Here is a 16,266-nt window from a genome sequence, read left to right on the forward strand (position 1 = left end):
CCCAGCAGCCTCTTGATTTCTTGTTAGCTTCTTTGAGAAACGTTCTGTCACTTTCCCTTGTAGTCCCTCCTGCACAGAACAACCTTCACTGCTGTCAGAGTCTCCTCTTCACCCTGGAAGTGGGCTGGATTTCTACATAGAAACTCACTGTGGAACACAATTTCCCAGCCAAGAATTCAGGGCACATGAGAATATATCTTAGGTATAGAAACATGCTGGGGGTGGGGCGGGGGCTGGGAAGGTGGCTCAGTGGTAGAGCTCTTGCCTTGCATGCTTGAGGCCCTGGGTTCGATTCCTCAGCACTACATAAGCAAAAAGAAAAAAGCCGGAAGTGGCGCTGTGGCTCAAGTGGTAGAGCACTAGCCTTGAGCTGAAGAGCTGAGGGACAGCACCCAGACCCAGAGTTCAAGCTCCACAACCGGACCAAAAAAAAAAAAAAGAAACGTGCTGAGGGGGATGCAGGGAAATGGGGCAGCAAGAGGAAAACGGGATGGGGGTTAATCAGGGGATTTTAATCCAAATAACTTCAGCAAGAGCCAAGATTTCCTTTCCATCCAGCCATGGGAGATACAGAAGCAATAGGACAAATATATAGCTAGGCCTTGATGGTCTGGGCAGAAACATATGGGGGGGGGGGTCTCTAGACTTTAGTTCCTGACAAGTATGAAAATCTCTGTTCACTACCGAAATATCTGGGGTTCCATTAGAAATCTTAAAACCCTAGGGAAGGTAGGACCCAGCCAGCCCATGGCTCCTATGAACATTTGTGACATGTCGGTTTCCCCCTAGCTTTGTTTTCCCCTACCTCTCTCCTTCCTCCCTCCCCTCAGTGGCCTGTGTGTCTGTTGGAGAGAGTTTGGTTCAGAATAAAATTTTCTCAGCTTGGGTGGCATGGAAGCCTAGCTACCCTTTGTGTCTTATCAATACACACTGGGGCTCCCTGTCTGGGCCAGCCACTTTGTATGTCCTAACGTGGAGATCTGGGTGTGCATGGAGCCACCCACACTCGCTGACCTGGTCTTTTATGTGACATACATTTGCCAAACAATTATCCAGGCTCTGAAGGTCAGTCTGTAGCAGAGAAGAGAGAGAAAGGCGTCTTTTCTCCCTTTTCTGCCAGGCAAAGTTCCCCCTCGTTGACCCCGCCCCCTTTCAAGGTCTAGCTCTAGCTAGCCCGCCCACATCCTTCACAAAGCCTTCCCTCCCTCCGCCAGTTGTTGCTGACCTCAGAGTCCTGGCTGTGCTGGCCTCTGCTCCGAGGAGCACAATTAGCACCTGATCAGCCCTAGCCTAACTGCTAGTCCTTGCCAATGATTGTTTCAGTGTCTTAGTTCTCTCGGTTCCACCACCTCTTTCCTTCAGCTTCCCCAGGACTCATAGTGCTGTTGGGCACACAGTAGGTGTTAATACATTTCTGTTGAATTGAAATTCAGCAGCCCCTATGTGGCCAAAACCCTCGTAAGCACCCTGACCAGCAGTTTCTTGGCAACCAGCACTGGGGCCCGAGCTACAGGGCATTAGCTGTACAGCTGCTATTACAGATATGTGAGGTTCAGCAGTCAGAGATTCGCAGACAGGTTGGTACAGATGAGAAAAGCCCCTGACCCCTAGGAAAGCACTCATGGGATTCTGGGTCCCTTGCATGACTTTCCATTTTCCCTTGCGAACAAGTTTTCAGTCTGAGAACCACAAAGGGAATGAATTGACAGCCAAGTCAGAAAGCTGTTTGCAACTTAGAAAATCAGGAGTGATAACCAAGGCCAGGTTGGTCCAGGCCTGAAGAGAGAAGGCTGCCCAACGCCCTTCTCAATTTAGCAGGCAAACCTCGAGATGTGCAGGGCGCAGGCCAGATGTGAACTTGTCATTCAAGGGGATTTTGGTGGTATGGAGAGTGATAGTAAGTAATGGCATCCTGCCCAATACCCAATGAATCACACTCTGAATGCTTGCCACCTAAGCCTGTGCAGGGATTGCTCTTCCTTCCCATCTCATCCACTCAAACCTTAGGGCAAGCTAAGAGCAAGCTTTTGTGGGCAGCAGTATCCAGACCAAGACCCAGATACAGTCTCTAGGAAAGGACAAGTCTCCAGAATCTGGGGTGCCTGGCTCCCTATATTAGCTTAGGGAGTCACACCTGGCTTTACATTGCAGTCATTTATACAGATGGCTTAGCCAATCTCCTTGGCCCCTTTCTACACCCCTCTATTCACTCAGCCTCATATAAGAAGTTTTACACCATGTATTTGGTCCTCAACCTAATATTATGTGGTAGATTTCCACTGTCAGATAAAGAAACTGAGGTGTACACTTGACTAGGGGCACATGGCAAGTAAAGGCTGATTTTAGAGTCTGGAGGTAAAAATGAGAAAGTTGAGGGTAGTGCTGGTATGAAGAAGACCAAAGACAAACTCAGTAGAGAGTTCCCTGGGAAAGCAACACTGCCAGCCAGTGGTTGGGCCTCCCCCATACAAAAGCCCTGGGTTTTGCAGACAGGAGCATTCTGAATGACATACCAATAAGGCTGATGACAGACAGACCCTCAGTATCCTTATTTTTTTTTTTTTGGAATGTATTGCAGAAGAGATGGGAGCCACTGTGCCATTACTTGAGAGGATGACTTTCAGGCCCCTGGCTTGTCCAGGGGTGGGCGCCAGTTCCTGAGTAACCATGGAGCAAACACAGTTCAGTGAGGGAGGAATGCCAGACATAATTGCAAACAAGCCACTCCTTCGGCTCACAGCAAGAGACTGGTGAGGGTGGCAACGTGGAGTCTCCTTCATGCCCCCCATAAGAGATCTTGGGCTTTGAACCCAGCTTCAGAGACAACCACAAGTAAGGCAGCCTGTTGTTCGCATTGGCTCCAGGTCTTTCCTGGGATCCTCTTTATTGGACTCCTTGTAACTCTCACTAGCCTGTTCTGGCACCGGATGCCCTCAATTAATTAATTGTCAATGAAACTCTTTATAATCATAAAAAATCCGTGATAAATTGCAAAGAGGGACTGACCTTTTTGCTGCACATACGTGTCTTCTTAAAGGAGAGAAATTGATAGGATTCCCTTCACCTTCTAACCTGGCATTCAGGCCAGGGGTCAGTTCTCAAGGGTTGAGTCCCCAATGGGCGTGCCCACCAGCTGTTGCGGCCAGCAGCCCTAGGGTGGTGACCTCACTTCCGCTCCTACCTCCCAACCTCGCTAGCACTCCTCCCATTTGAGGCCCCACCAGGCCTAAATCGAGAAGTCCAAGGTTAACAGTTCCTCCCCAGTTTAAGAGCTAATTAAAATGATTAGCTACAACGAACTGTCAAACATTAACCAGAAGAAGCTGCAGGACTAGACAGGCCTCTATCTTAGGCAGAGGGATGAGGGGCAGGAATCAAAAGTACCATAAAATGTTCTCAGCTGGGGTGTGGTTGGGGGGCATCGGAGAGAGCTAGTCTGAGCCAAGGTGTCAGAGAGTCAAGATGTGACTCTAGTTAGGAAGGCCACATTCCAGGCATACAGTCGTGAGGAAAGAGAAGCAGGGTTAGGGTGCCGTGGGGGAGGGGAAGGGGGGGGGGGAGACCAAGACTTCATAAAGTGACTGCCGCTTTGGCAGTCTCCCAAACCTCCAAAGCAAGTCTCTCACGTCGGGGAGTCCGGTGCTGGGCGGCTGCTGATTCCCCAAAGTGGTAGTTGAGGAGGGAACAGGGAGGCGGGAGAACCAGAGAGAGCGGGAATGCCAGAGCGGGAAGGCTGGGGCTGACTCTCACGGAAACTCCAGCCTCTGCCAAGAGGTGTCTATTTTGGCAATCCAATTCTCCAAGTCATAAGTTTACATATGTCTCTGTGACCCTACGGCGCCTAGACCCAAACGTCCTTCGGGGCGGCCGATCCAGCTAGGAGCCCCGCCACCTTCCGCCCCATCTCCTGTCCTCGGGCGCTGAGCTACGGGGGGTGGGGGGGCGCGGCGGGGGGGGGGGAGGCTACTGTTGGAATTAGCCCTTCCACGGACCCACGACTGCCTGAGGGGCGCGGGAACGTTGGCTTCCCCACTAGGACTTCGGGAGATCGATCCCACATCTACTTGGGATGAGGAGCTCGGGTTCTCCAGCGAGCGTACACGCGGCAGAGCGAGGCAAGGGCGGCACTGCACACACCCAAGGCTCTCTCACCCTTCCCGGGGTGGGGGGGTGCTCAACCCGGCTCCAGGATCCCAGCGCCCTTGATCTTCCACTCAGTCAAACTTTTCGGGCGGGGCAGGGGGTCTCCCCAAGTTCGCAGAACGAATGCCATCGACATACCTGAGACCGAGGGGTTTAAGGGCCAGGCTCGATCGCTGGGCTGGGATCAGTCGCAGGGGTCCCCCTCCCCGTTTGTGGGGTTGAGGCGCAGGTCCCCACCCCCGCCAGCCCGTCTTCTCCCCCCTCGAAAGCCGGGCTGGGTAAGTGGCGCCGGGAGCTTGGCGCCCGGGAAAGGAGAAGTGGAAGTTGAGCGCGGCGCCCGGTCCGTCCCCGTGGCCTCCCGGGCCGTGGTCCCCTCCCTTTTTCCTCCCGGCCCGCCTGCCCCCGCCGCACCGCGCCCGTGACTCACCTCGGCGCCGGGGCAAGCTGGTCCGGGCGGGTGAGGCGCACGGCTCTCCCACACGTCGCGCCGCCAATGGCAAGTTGGAGGGCGAGATGCAAATACCAGGTGAGACGGCGGTGCCCCCGATAAAACGAATGGGGGACGGGGTGCGCGCTGGAAGATCTGGATGGGCCCGGGGAGGGCCTGGCCTGGCCAGGCCGAGGGAAGGGGTGGCGGGGATGCGAGTCAGCGGAGATCAGCACTGAGACAACCGAGCGAAAGGGGAAATTGCACGAGAGACACACGTCCCCTCCGGCGGCGGCTGGGGCGGGCGCGCGAAGGAGGCAGGGCGAGGGGGAGGGAAGAGCTGGAGGGAGGGACCGACGGGAGGGACGAAGCACAGCGGGCGGGGTGAAGGAGGGAGGGGTGAGGGAGACGAGAGGCATCTCAGTGGAAACAGCGCCCCTCCACCCCCCCTCCGGCCCCCCGCGGTCGCCAGCTCGGCAAGGGGAGCGTTGCCAAGGGCCCGCGCAGCTTCTCCTTCTCTTCCCGGCTTGTTCTTGTTCGCCCCGGTAGACGGAGGAAAGCTAGAATACAACGCCCCCATTAAGCACCCCCATGGAGCTTGCAATCGGCGGGGCTCTGGCATTTCAGAGAGAAGTCCCACACAATGTCTCACAGAGAAATCCATACCCTGGGGAATCTGGAAGGCTGCGAGCGTCCAGCCACCTTTGCCTGTGCACTCCACTTGCTTGTTGCTTGGGGGGGGGGGGGGGCGCTACACTCCATTACTCAGTGCCTGCTGTGTGTGGATCTATTTGGCCTAGTGGTGAGTGAAGCCAGAAGATGCCCACAGGGTACACTTTGGAAACAACAGGTCAAACCCCAGACATCCCTGTCCAAACACATTTTGTAGTTGGTGTGACTGGAGACTCTCTTGGGCTGGAAGTCGAACCTAGGCCCCCAGTGGAAAGCCTGGAGAATAAGAATCTGCAGGAGGTGCTAACACTACAGGTGCAAAGGCAGACAGCGTTGGGGGACTGGAACGGAAATCCATCTTCACCCTTTTCTTATAGTCGAAGCTAACCTGCTCTACTGTGCTCTACTGTGTGACCTTCCCTTGCCCTTCTCTGATCTGTTTCTCCATCCATACCAGCCCCCACCTTGTTCTATAGCTAGCCAAGAGGAACTGGGTTGGGACTCTACTGGAAAGGGTCATTTCTTACAGCACTGATGCTCTGTCTGAAGAAGAGACCTAACCAAGCCTCCTTGTCAGAAAACAGCTTGACAGGGCCGCAGGGAAGGAAGGCCCTTACTGGGACCTGCTCAGCTACCAGCATTTGCCTTTCACAGCCTCAGCAAAGATAATCACCAATGCAAGACTAAGGGACAGGAATGATGGTGGAGTAGGGAAGTCCGCTATAGATTACAGTTAACAGAGCTAGTCATGTGGTGTCTGGACTGGGCCACTGACCCCCGAGTCCTCCTGGTAACCATAGTCGAGTCTCTAAAACAAATACCAAAACCAAATTTCCACTTCTTTTCCTTTCACAAACGGGTACATGTCTTTCAAGGAATTCCAGCTGCTGGATGCTGGTCTCTTGGTGGTAAAGCCATCCTCTCAAGTTTATGGTAGGTCCCCAAATTCATTAACAAGGGCTTCCCCCTCCCTCCTGTTTTTCTAAGAGTTTAGTGATCTCTTAACATTAAGCAGATCTCCATTCCTATTCCAGCAGCACCACGTAGCAAATCTGTGACTTTGGGCAAATCACGTAAACTCCGGGACTCTCACTTTCCTTGCTTAAAATTTGTTTTCACTGTATTTGATGCCAGTGCCCCACATCTTGTGTATACACGTCTCTAGCTTGGGGACAGGAAGGGAAAAAGCAAAATGTTTAAATAGGGATACAGGTTGACCCATTGTAACAATGAGATGTACAAGACACTATGTTGAAAAACGAACTTTGCAATTTGGGTGGGGAGGGGGGGGAAGGGGTGTGTGTAGTTGTGGAGGTGGGAGGGAAGGGAGAGTGGGGGAAAACAAAGGAGGAGGTAGCAATGATTGATAGGAAGTGAGCTCATTGCCTAGCTCACGTAACTGTAACCCCTCTGTACAGTATTTTTACAATAAAAAACGTATTTTTTTAATTGAGAAAAGACATGCGCTTTATTGCCTGACTTATGTAGCTGTAACCCCTTAGTACATCACCTTTATAATAACAATACAAATAAAAAGTCAAAACTTTTAAATGAGGAAAAGCCCCACACTGGTGTCTCGTGCCTGCCATCCTACCTACTCAGAGAGTTAAAATTTTAGGATTGAGGTTCAAAGCTAGCCTGGGTAGGAAAGCCTGTGAGATTCTTCATCTCCAATTAGCCACCAGAAAACTTGAAGCAGAGCTGTGATTCAAAGTAGTAGAGTGCTATTGTTGAGCAAAAAGAGCTCAGGGATAGCACCCATACCCCAGATTCAAGCCCCACGACCGACATAAATAAATAAATAAACATTTGAAGAAAATGAGAACCTCCTTCACAAGGCTGTGGTGAGGACTGGGTGGAATAATCTCAGCAAATAGCAGTCTCTGCTTCATAGTAAGCCCTGGATAAATGTTAATCCTTAGCATCACCTTCATCTTTTTGCTTTCTCGACCCACCTCTTAGGAGAAAAGGTAACAGGGCCAGAGCAGATGAAGTTGAAGACTAATGGTGGGGCCTTCCTGTATGTATTTTAAACCAGGGGTGAAGTTTCAAGGAAGAGCATGAGATAAGGTTTTCCTCTTGCAACGGACAGGGAAAGAAGTCACCTCTGTAAACCACTTATGGTGACCAGCCCTGTTGCCTGCCAGTGCCCTACAGCCCACAGTTTGTGGGAATCCCATAAGTTCCCACCTTTCCTAGCCACTCAATATGAACCACAGCCCATGATCTGAGAATTATAGCCAAAACAAATCTTCCATTGCTCTCACCTTGGGGAGTCATAAGCTACTAGGATGACCTTCCTGGCTGACCTTCCCATGACCTTGATGCCCCAGGCCTATCAGACCTTCTCTACTTGGCTCCCCATATTTTAGTTACCCATTGGATGAGCCCCAAGCCAGGTGTGGCCAGCCAAGCTGAGATCACCACTTTCCTGATGAGACAACCACACCGTCTCTCCCAGTGGCTCATTCTCTGACTTGGCAGGAATTTCCCTTCTCATGTTGCCAATGGATGCCCAGGCCACACCATACAGCAGTGCCCTTTCAGCCTCTCTCCTTTCTCCCTGTTCCCCCAACTCTCTAACCATGACTAGCTGCTCTCAGGCCTCAAAACCCGAATCCTGCCAGAAGCTGACAGACCTCCCAGCTTGTGTCCAACCTTGACAACTTTCTGAGTCCCTCTTTGTCTCCCTTTTCAAGCAGTGCCTGACAACCCACATTCTGTAAACCATCCCAGGCCCTTTGGAGACAAGATGGCTGATTGCTTCCCTTCTCTCTTAACCTCGGGCCTCAACAAATTCTATTCAGAGACCTGTGGCCAGAAGAAAATACCATAATTCCACAGCTTCTGTGACCCTGACTTTCCACCACAGACACATGCTAGAAAAGTTGCTGATCGATCAGACTTTTGGAACAAGAAGCATATTCAAATTTGGGGAGAGAAGTTACAGTTTTGAAGGAATCCTTCCATTGGTAAAACTGAGAAAACCCCTGTAACCTTCCATCAAGGTAGTCAGCATTCTTCAGTTGTGTTCAGTAACCCAGATTTGTATCTATTGGGTTTCTACAAGAAGGCCTAGGTAGCCAGGCACCAGTAGCTCATTCCTGTAATTCTAGCTAGTCAGGAAGCTGGTATCTGAAGACTGCGGTTCGAAGCCAGCCAAGGCAGAAAAGTCCATGAGACTCATCTCCAATAAACTAGTCAGAAAAGGCCTGAAGTGGTGCTGTGGCTCAAGTGGTACAGCATTAGCCTTGAGCAGAAGCTCAGGGACAGGTCCAGACCCTGAGGTCAAGCCCTAAGATTGAGGTGGGGGGATGGGGAAGGGGGAAGGCCTAGGTCTACAAATAACAGGCAGGTATCTGGAAGTCCCAGACTATGGCTGATCAAGCATAAGCAGAGTTGGTTCTATAAAGTTTGATGAGTAACTGCAAGATCAAATTCTCTGGGATAGATTACACCAAAGTTCCCCTTTCCAGATTGCAGGCTGACAGCATGCTGCCTTGGCCCATCTTGGGAGTGGAGGTACAGGCAGGTAGATGAAAATATGGAGTCAAAAGCAGCCACTTTACTTGGTTGGGGAAAAAGTCTGACTTGGTCTTAGAAAGCCATTTGGTTTCCTCCTCCCACTCAGTTTTCAATTATTAAAGTGGGGGAGAGCCAGGTGGTAGTGACTTATGTCTGTAATCCTAGCTATCCTGGAGGCTGAGTCTAGAGAACAACGGTTTAAACTCAGCCTCAGACAGAAAAGTCTGTAAGACTATTTCCAATTAACTAGCAAGAAGTAAAGGTGGAGGCATGGCTCAAGTGGTGGAGTGCAACCATAAGCAAGAAAGCATAAAAGCAAGACTAACCAGGACAAAAAAAAAAAAAAGAGGCTTCTATATTTTCCCTCTACATAGGCCTCTGCATCATGAGAACCCATGCAAAGCTTCAGAAGTGGGTCTGACTTCTTAGTGGGCTGGACAGCAGGTCATAGGGCCACCTGAAGGGAGACAACAGGCTTGCATTTAGCATGTCAACCCAGGGCAGAGTGCCTGGTAGGAAGCACTTTCTCTGCCATACTGTCATTGGAGCCCGGCTGGTATTTGGGAAACACATTCAGTACTAATCCTTTGTTCCTCTTCAAGAGAGACTTGGGACGTGAGGAGAGGGAGAGAGTCAAGCCTGTAAAGAAGTGGCCTCAGGCTAATTTCACAGAAATGGAGGGACAAAGGGTAAACAACTGCAGCAGTGGTTTCTTACATGATGCTATGCTGAAAATGAACTATACAACTTGTGGGTGGGGACAGGAGGGGAAAAATAGGAGAGAGTGAGGGAAGGTTGACATTGTCCAAAAAAGAAATGTGCTGTTTACCTGACTTATGTAACTGTAACTCCTCAGTACATCACTTTTATGATAATTTTTTTAAAGTAAAAAAAAGAGGGCAAACCTCCTGGAGTCTAGTCACTAGTTCTCAACCCCTATCTTAGAGCCCAGAGTTCAGCCTGAAAATATCTTTGAAGCCAGGACATAAGAACAGTTTGGCTCTGAGCATCCAAAGATTTAGGGATTACTGTCCAGAGGAGGCCGAGTTAACCCTTTAGACCTCATATCTTTTGACCCAATACCTGTCTCATGGCATCTTTTTGGCTTCTGATGTGTCCTTAGAATGAAGATTGGGAGGTGAGTGTGGGTGGACAAGACAGCAGGTGGAAGTTCTGCAGAGGGACACCTTGAGTATTCTGGGGGACAGGGATACAAATAGCCATTAAGTTGACATGCCTTCCTCCTTGGATGGAGAAGAGAGACTTTTAGTCATACATGGGGTTTTACATATTTTATAAGTTGAATGGCACCCCTGGAGTTGTGCACAGAAGTGACAGTAAGAAAAATGCAAACAAAACTGGGGAAAGAGCTTGAATAGGAGAGATCAGGATGGACTCAAATTGGATGTCGATAGCTGGTGAGCCAGTCCTGACTCCAGATATGAGGGGAAATGGGGAAGAAGCTGTGAGGAGATCTAATTCACAAATGGAGACATTTGCTAGACACAGGCATAGCAGAGGCCCAATGGAAAGGCATCCACTCCTCAATTTCCCCATCCTGACCCCACATCAAGGGTTGAGGGTTATGGTTATTGTTTAGCACAATATTTAATGTCTATAAAGGTTCAGTATGAGTCATTTCATGGAATATCTAGGCCCCTTTGCTGGCTGCAAATAAACTTTCCAGCCCTCCTTTGAGAAAGTCATCCAATTCAGCTGCTGCTCTTGGTTTGTATGTGCTGGAGTTTGAGTGTACCTGTGGGTCTGTGTGTGGCGTGGATTTCTGCTAGGGCTTTGAAGGCCTATGTGCATATGTGGGTCACATGGCTGTGTATGAGAGTGTAACTGTGGCCGTGTGTGTGTGTGTGTGTGTGTGTGTGTGTGTGTGTGTGTGTTCCAGTCTTAGATGTGAAGATCGACTCAATCCTTTTATGTGTGTTTGTGCGTGTCTGCAAGGCAGTATGGTATGCAAGCCTGTACATCTGAGGGTGACTACGTGTACATTTTTTCCTCATTGCTGCCAAATTATCTTCCCATCTCTCCCCTCACAAGGCTAAAGGCTGACTGAAGGAAGCAAGAGGTCCAACAGGGGGAAGGGCAGTAGGGGGAGGGGAGAGAGACTGGAGGCAAACCAAAGCAATTCCAGTCGTTGGAGACTGTCAGCCAAAGATGAAACTGAAACCGAGGCAGCAGCTCAAACTAACACACCAGCACCCTGGGATTGTCCAGGGCTTCGGTTCCTCCCACTCTCGCTGCCTCCTCTGTGGAGATTAGTCAGCCCCAAAATCCCATCTCTGAGCCTGGACATGGAGTTGAGGGGTGAAGCTAGGCTAGAACTTGACCTGTGGTTAGCACATAACCCCATTAGCACCCATTATCACATTAACCCAAATTAGTATATCAGATCTTGTCCCAGTCACCTAGTGAGGCACCAAGCCAGGCTGCAGGGAGAACTCCCAGCTTAAGCAGTGCTCTGAGAGAAGCCAGTATGGTAGCATCAGAAGGAGCAGGATGGAGTCTATAGGTCAGGTGGTGCAGAAACGGGAGGCTGGAGACATTTAAAAGGTTTTCCTTGGTTATGTGCTCTGGGAGGAGACACCTTGACAAGAAGGCTAGTAGAAAGGAGGGGTTTCCAGGAATAGCTGGGCACCGCCTGTAGGAAAGAGGCCCGGGCTCTGAGGTCTGGGCAGGAGACAGACAGTATTTCTCCTGGCACACAATGAAACCTGGGAACATTTAGGATCTCTTGGTTTTTCTTTTCCCTCTTCTTTATGGAAAAATCTTTAGATAACTTTTTCACATGGCTTTGGACACCCTGGAAACAGAAGAGCTCGTCATATTGACAGGGGGGAAGAGGCACCCAGAACACTAGGACAAGGGCTGCTTTCGTTTCTTGGCAAGGAAAAGAAAAGAGGGAGTTGTGGTGCTCATCTGTGTGTGTGTGTGTGTGTGTGTGTGTGTGTGTAATTACAGGGGCTTGAACTCAGGGCTTGGGTGCTGTCCCTCAGCTTTTTCTTTCAAGGTTGGTGGTCTAACGCTTGAGCCACACCTTCAAGTTCTGGCTGCTTGCTGGTTACATGGAGGTACGAAGTCTTGAGGATTTGTCTTCCCAGGCTGGCTTTGAACCATGATTTTCAGATCTCAGCCTCCTGAGTAGCTAGAATTATAGATGTGAGATACTGGCCATTTTGTATTTTATCTGTGAAAATGGTGAATGTAGCTTTTGGTTCCCTTTCAGCTCCAAGTTGTCTGGCTGTAGGTTGTTTTTGGACCCTGATAGTCTGCATGTGTTAACTCAATGTTTAGTTCTACATAGCCATGAGCTTCTATGGGAGGTCCAATGCCTTATCATGGCTTTAGAGCTCAGTGCTTGCTAGGTTATGAGAGAATGCTCTATGTACTGAGTCAAGGTTGCCAAGTTTGAGCCGTAATGGGCCTCTTAGCTTTTTTTTTTTTTTTTTTATATAGCAGCCGAAGAATGGATTGACAAACATGGAGCTCCTACAGCTTCAGACTGAGTTCCTAGCCCTTAGCTAGGCTAAGCTTTAGTTCTCGACTGTGGCCCAGCCCTAGCCACAGTGTGTAACCCTGAACTGGAGATACATTTTCGGTCTCATGGGGAAGCCAGGCTCGAGTGGCTGCTGTTCAGGGAAACCCACCCCCATAGTCCGAGACGCGACTCAAACTTTCCATTCTACTGCCCGCGGGTCAAGAGCACCAGCTCTAGATTGAAAAAAAAAAAAAAAAAAAAGTCCTGAAATCTCAATCCTTTTGCTGTAGTTTAGAACCTCTTGGGCGGTGGCCAGAGAGACTGAAAAAAAAAAAAGCACATGGGAGCCACCCCATCGCCTGCCGCACGCGTCTTCTGACTCTTTTGCCACTTAAGAGAAACGGTTCGACGCAGCCAAGCTATATGGCAGCCTCTCAGGCCTCGCCACCTCTTTGCTCTGCTCTGGGGTCTTTCCAACCCGGGATACTCCGCGGGGCCCAACTCCCGCGCCGCCGCCGCCGCCGCCGCCCCCGCCCTTCGCCCCCTTGCCTCTCTCCCTCCTCCTCCTCCCCCCTCCCTCTGCAGCGTGCGGCGTCGCCTTTACAGCTCCACCTACAGGCAGAACGCGCTCGTGACTTGCAGCTGCGCCGCGGGGCGGGGCGGGAACTAGCGTCCCAAGAGAATAGGTCCTCTCCTAAGGCTTGAGCTTTTTTTTTTTTTTTTTAAATGTGCCGCTCCTGGGGCTTGAACTCCGGGCTTGGATGCTGTCCCTGAGCTTTTTCTTTTTTTTTAATGTTATTTTTATTGATTTGATTTTTTGCTCAAAGCTTTACCACTGGAGCCACAGCTCCACTTCCATTTTTCTAGGGATTAATTGGAAGCAAGATTCTCTCAGATTGTCTTCCTGGGTTGGGTTCGAACCACGATCCTCAGATCTCAGCTTCCTGCATGGCTTGAATTATAGGCATGAGCCTCCCATCTGTGCCCTGCTTTCCCTAAGCTTTTCCCGCTGGTGGTGTATGGCCTCTTCTCAGGGCCCTAGGACCAAGAGTCTAGCTCAGCATACTCTAAGGCCCCCAAAGCACTAAAAGGCTCAAGCAGCCAATACTTCAATCTGCCAAAGCAGCCGCTGCGCTCTGACAGGCTTCTTGCCTCAGGCGCCACTTCTCTGCAAACAGTGAAGTCACACTGTGCCCGAACCGCTGACTCATGAGAATAAGACTCCTCCACCTACCCAACCCGGCACACCCCAGGAAACTTACCCTGAATTCTCTGCTGTTGTCCCTGTACCTCCCAATCCCGTAAGCGAACAAGGGCTACACTGAGCTTCCAGAAAAGAGGTCTATACCGCAGCGCAGAGAGAAGTTTCAAGAAACTACCCACGTGCATGGAGGCATCCACACTTTGGGTGTAACTCCACTCTGCTGTATTCTGGGGACTCACGGAATACCTGTGACACGGGGATCACATTAGTCACCGCCTTACTGGAAGAATCTGCTGAGGGGGTATTCCCTTTGCCACTCAGGGCCTGTGCACTGACTTAGCACATGACCTTGAAGTTGAAGTCTCCAGAACATTTTGTTCCATTAAACTGGCTTTAGGAGGGTGGAGGGACATCAAGGTCACTTTTACCACCAAAAAGGCGAGTGTGCAGTTATCTGAGCTTTGCTGTGTTCTGGATGAAGTGATTGCCCGCCTGGCTCTTCCTCCTGGAACGTGGTACTGGACCAACCCAGGTTGAGGTACTTTTCACTTCATCTCTTTGTGCGACTAGTTTGTTTTTTTCTTCTCTTGTGCCTGTGCCAATCTTGAAACTTGAACTCAGCCTCTGTGCACTGTCTCTGAGTTGCTTTTTGTCTTTTGCTAAACCCCAGCGTTTTACCATTTGAGCCACAGCTCCCCGTCCAACATCTCGCTCCTTAATTGCACATTGGGGTTTCACAGATTTTTCTACCTGGGCTGGCTTCAAACTGTGGTCCTTAGGACTCAACCTTGTGACTACAATTACGGGTGTTAGGCAAAAGTATCAGGCTTGCACCACTAGTTTGAGAATAATAGAAGGAAAGAGCATTGACTGATCTCACCAGAATTCCACACTAGTTGCTTGGAATATTTATTTTAATAAGATGGCCGAGGGCCTCAGGTCCAGACCAGGGAATGGTTCAGGTTGTATCTCTGCTAGCCGCTGGAAAACATAAACATGGCCCTTCCTTTCTGAGGGTCATGATGCTTCAGCACCTTTTCTCACACAGCACATAGGACTGGACAGTCATTTTCACCCTGTCTGCAATTTCCTTTTGTCTGTACAGTAACAAAGAGTCTGGTGTAAAAATGTATATGCATCCTAGCTCACTGCACTCCTGAGAATCGCTATGCCAAGGCCAGAGTCAATGAAGAAATCCTCATGGACTAAGAGCAAGGAGGTGGAATAAGAACTCCATGGACTTCAGGTTCACATGCCATGACAGAGTTTTCAGAGCTCCTACATCGTCATCACATTGCTCAAGTTATGGTGGCTGTCCACTCCCCAGGAGCGTAGGCTATGTTTGCTGAGGATTGGACTATTAAAAGGTGGAGTAGAAATACATGTCCAAGAATCATGGCAGAGAGCAGTTGCAGTATAAAGCTTTCCTATGGAGAAATTGTGAGTTTGAAGCCAAACTTTATGAACTAAAGGATGCCATGTTTCATGGAGCCCATTTTTGAGGTGATCAAGCTCTCCTGGGAGGGAGGAAGTAAAAGCCGAGTGCAATAACTTCTTGTTTTTTGTTTTTGTTTTTTACTGTTTATTTTTTTTTTTTTAAGTCACAAACACCAGGGGTTGGAGAGAAGGGAAAAATGAGGGAAGGGGTAACAACTTAGACAAAAAATGTAACCTGGAGCTGGGAAGATGGCTTAGTGGTGGAGTGCTTGCCTTGTATTCATGAGGCCCTGGATTCCATTCCTCAGCACTATATAAACAGAAAAATTGGAAGTGGCACTGTGGCTCAAGTGGTAGAGTGCTAGCCTTGAGCTGAAATGCTGAGGGACAGTACCCAGGCCCAGAGTTCAAGCCCCATGAACAACAACAAAAAAAAAAAAGAGAGAAAGAAATGTAATCACTAACTTACTTATGTAACTGTAACCCCTCTGTACATCACCTTGACAATAAATTTTTTAATGGAAAAAATAGTCAGCAACACCTTTTAAACTTCACAATGATATTCATCATTATCTTAATCTACATTGCTTATGAACTCTATGACCTTTAACAATAAACCTTTTTTTTTACAAACAGAGTGATATGTATATTTCTTTCCTTCTGCTTGATATCAGCTCTTCCCTCTTTCCAGAGTGCAATATCTTAAGTTCATATATAATTTTCTAGGTGAAAGAAGAACTGTAAACCATCAACAGAAAAAAAAGAAAAAGAAAAAACCAACCAAACCAACAAACCTGTAAATCTGGTCTAACCAAATATGCAGCAGAGTCTTGCTGAGGAGATACTTGCCCAAGGCTTCAGGTTCCATTAGCATCTTCTCTAGACCTTAGAGATGACAGACAACTAAGGTCAGGGGCAGAAGCACTAAGGGAATTTTCCATACCCAGGAGGTTAGGACTGAAGGTGAAGAGATGACCTAGACTGTTCCTCTCAGGCTGCAGATGAGGGAGGTGAAGCCTAGACAAACAACTGCCTAAGGCCGTGCAGGTAGTGAGTGGAAGAACTAAGACTTAAATCAACAAGGGTGCTTTTTCCACAGTTCCCCACTGCTTCAGTAGCAAGCACAGTGGCATAGAGCACCTATTGGAAGTGGAGGAAGAAATGGGGAGATTCAAGGGGAAGACTGCAGAAGTTTCAAGAGGAAGGAAGGGAGAATGAAAGGCCTGAGGAAATGTGAGGAGAGGTGGAATCACATGGGGTAAAAGGACTGTCAGTTCCATCTTCTGTGTTCCATATTCTGTTTCTAGAGGTGACAGAGAAGCTACAAACTTTGAATGGAGAAACATGGTTTAGTCAGTGAAAACAATA

The 16,266-nt window shown here is 49.3% G+C and overlaps 1 protein-coding gene across 3 annotated transcripts in view; it reads right to left on the bottom strand.

Annotated features, from left to right (window-relative positions):
- Elf4 (E74 like ETS transcription factor 4) overlaps nt 1-4,853 on the bottom strand; it is a 40,400-nt gene extending 35,547 nt beyond the window's left edge. For 2 of the 3 annotated variants that reach the window (XM_042682404.1, XM_042682403.1), the window contains exon 1: nt 4,571-4,853. The gene's annotated coding sequence lies outside the window, so the exon portion shown is untranslated. Of the gene's footprint in view, nt 1-4,281; nt 4,340-4,570 lie in introns of those variants that run through there. The other variant, XM_042682402.1, reaches the window with a different exon arrangement.
- Nucleotides 4,854-16,266: the final 11,413 nt, after the last annotated feature.

This window comes from Dipodomys spectabilis, unplaced genomic scaffold (assembly GCF_019054845.1).
Source record: "Dipodomys spectabilis isolate Male_0828 unplaced genomic scaffold, ASM1905484v1 ptg000071l, whole genome shotgun sequence".
In the NCBI taxonomy this organism is placed as follows: domain Eukaryota; kingdom Metazoa; phylum Chordata; class Mammalia; order Rodentia; family Heteromyidae; genus Dipodomys; species Dipodomys spectabilis.